The sequence below is a fragment of the Schistocerca americana genome, chromosome 1 (genome assembly GCF_021461395.2).
Source record: "Schistocerca americana isolate TAMUIC-IGC-003095 chromosome 1, iqSchAmer2.1, whole genome shotgun sequence".
Lineage (NCBI taxonomy): Eukaryota > Metazoa > Arthropoda > Insecta > Orthoptera > Acrididae > Schistocerca > Schistocerca americana.
Genome location: NC_060119.1, coordinates 433,549,108 through 433,551,825, shown reverse-complemented (window position 1 = coordinate 433,551,825; position 2,718 = coordinate 433,549,108). Strand labels below are relative to the sequence as shown.

At 41.5% G+C, this 2,718-nt stretch overlaps 1 pseudogene; it reads right to left on the bottom strand.

Annotated features, from left to right (window-relative positions):
- Positions 1-372: 372 nt before the first annotated feature.
- Positions 373-490, bottom strand: LOC124557812 (annotated as a pseudogene).
- Positions 491-2,718: the final 2,228 nt, after the last annotated feature.

Genomic DNA, 2,718 nt, shown 5'->3' with positions numbered 1-2,718 from the left:
TCACTTTTTGCGTGACTCTTCACTTATGACAACAGTTTCCATTGCTCAGAAGCAAGGAGTGAAAATAATATTTGGGGATCAGCCACAGTCAATTTATATGTGCCTCTTCAAGGTATTAGATATTCTAACTGTAGATTCAAAAATATAGATTTATCTAAACTAAAGTCTGTCTGAACAGGCCATGAAGGCCCAACGGTACCGACCGGCCGCCGTGTAATCCTCAGCCCACAGGCGTCACTGGATGCGGATATGGAAAGGCAGTTGGGCAGCACACCACTCTCCTGGCCGTATGTCAGTTTACGAGACCAGAGCCGCTACTTCGCAGCCAAGTAGCTCCTCAGTTTGCCTCACAAGGTCTGAGTGCAGCCCGCTTGCCAACAGCACTCGGCGGATCTGATGGTCACCCATCCAAGTGCTAGCCCAGCCCGACAGCGCTTAACTTCGGTGATCTGACGGAAACCAGTGTTACCACTGCGGCAAGGCCGTTGGCACTAATAAACATTACTGATTTTAATTTCTTCAGCTTCAGTACAAGAAAAGAAGAGATTTAGTTTCTCTTTAATAAAGCTGTTAAAGGTTCATGAAGAAGTTCAATACACAACCACAAAAGTCTTTGTTCACTTATAACAATGGCGGATCAGTAGTAAAACGTATTTTAAATTCAATCTGAAATTATTCCTTAAGGACATCTTCTTCTACTTTGTATATGAATACTTAATTAAACGCAGGTAGTAATAACCGTATAGAAGTAAAATAGCTTTATTTTTATGTTAAATCTATGTTTCACTTGTCATACGAATAGTAGAAAAGAGTGAGAAGACAATCCATTAGAGAGAGAGAGAGAGAGAGAGAGAGAAGGTTTCAAGACCTGACCGACAAACTTTGAGGAATGATAGGTCACATAGGGGTCACTCTTTTTTAAGGAACCTGTAATCTTAAACAGACCCTTTAGGTTATAATAAAGAATATGCTGAAAAATTTCCGTTTGTTATTATCAAGCATGTTCCAAGAGTAATTTACATGAATCATTCAAACAATGAACCCAGTGCATACCGTTGTGTCAATGTTCATCTGGCTCTGGAAAGCACGTCAAAATACTGTCGAATTTGGTCGCATGTGTGAATGATTTGGGCTATCAGCTCAGCTCAAGTGGCAGTTGGAGTAACGTAAACCTTACTTTAGACATGCCCCAAAGAAAGTAATCAAGAGAGGTCAAGTCAGGCGAACGCGCTTGCTACACGACACATCCTCCTCATCCTATCCAATGTACCCCAAAATCGACAGTTAGCCATGCTCGCACATCATCAGTGAAATATTCTTAGGCACCGTCGTGCTGGGACCAGAGGCCTTTGTGCACATAAGGCATATTGTGAGAGTAATATGTATGAGTCATTAAAATAATGAACCCTGTGTTTCTATAAATGCTGCATATTATTGTCAAAATCTCTTTAGCTCTGGAGAATACGTCGTGGTTTACAAAAATTTTAAATTTATCGAGGTGGCAGTGTTAAAAGTCCCAGAATATTATTACCCATAGTTCCTGACCACACGTTTACAGAGAAGCATCACTGGTGCAATCTAACAGGAATCCTCATAGTTCCAGATATGGTTGTTTCTGAAATTAAAACATACGTCACGTGTAAAGAAGGCTTCATATGAAAAAAGCTTCCTATTTCTCGCAAGCGTCCATCAATTGCAACAAAGGTACTGTGGTGTAGGCCTCTTATCTTAGGGAACCGATTTCCGTTACAGGACTCGTACGGCTGCACAGTTTAACCACCTCACGAGGAACTGCACAGCAGGTCGCCAGGTGGCGTTGCACGTCACGACCATGTGCATAACTCATTAATTGTGGCCCAAAATGTGTACGTTCCTTAACAAAAATTGACCAGGTGCGAGTCGAGTAGGACTAGGACACCGATGATCCTGTATAAACTTATTTATGTTTGTAGACAGTTCGCCCATTCCGGGAATTTATTATCTCAACTGTTTTGCCTGTAATCGATATTGAGTACATACGTGGTCTAGGAATAGCGTCTTTCATTAGTACTCAAAATTCTGAAAGAGATAGGGGTAAGCTTTAGGGAAAATGGTGAAAGTACAATACGTACAAGGATCAGGCCAAGAGCGAAGTGCTCGGATTGAGAAGGGTGTAAGACAGTGATGCAGTCTTTCGCCCCCTGAAGAATTTGAAAGGAAGCTTCAAGAATGGAACTACATTTCACAGTGAAGGGATATCTATGATGAGATTCGCTGATGACATTTCTATCCTGAATGAATGTGAAGAAGAATTACATGATGTGCTGAATGGAATGAACAGTCTAATGAGTACAGAGTATGGACTGAGAGTAAATTGGAGAAAGGCGAAAGTAATGCGAAGTGGAGAAAATGAGAACAACGAGAAACTTAACATATATATTGGTAATCATGAACTAGATGCAGTTATGAAATTCTGCTACCTAGGTGGCAAAATAACCCACGACGGATGGAGCAAGGAGGATATCAAAAGCTGACTAGCACTGACAAAAATGGCATTCCTGGCCAATGAGAGACTTCCACTCGTAGTATCAAACAAAGGAAGACATTTATGAGACTATACGGTAAGAGCACAGCATTGCATGGCAGTGAACATGGACTGTAGGTGAACCGGAAGAGGAGAGAACCGAAGCATTTGAGATGTGGTATGACTGGGTGTTGTGTGATGTGCTTACGTTACTT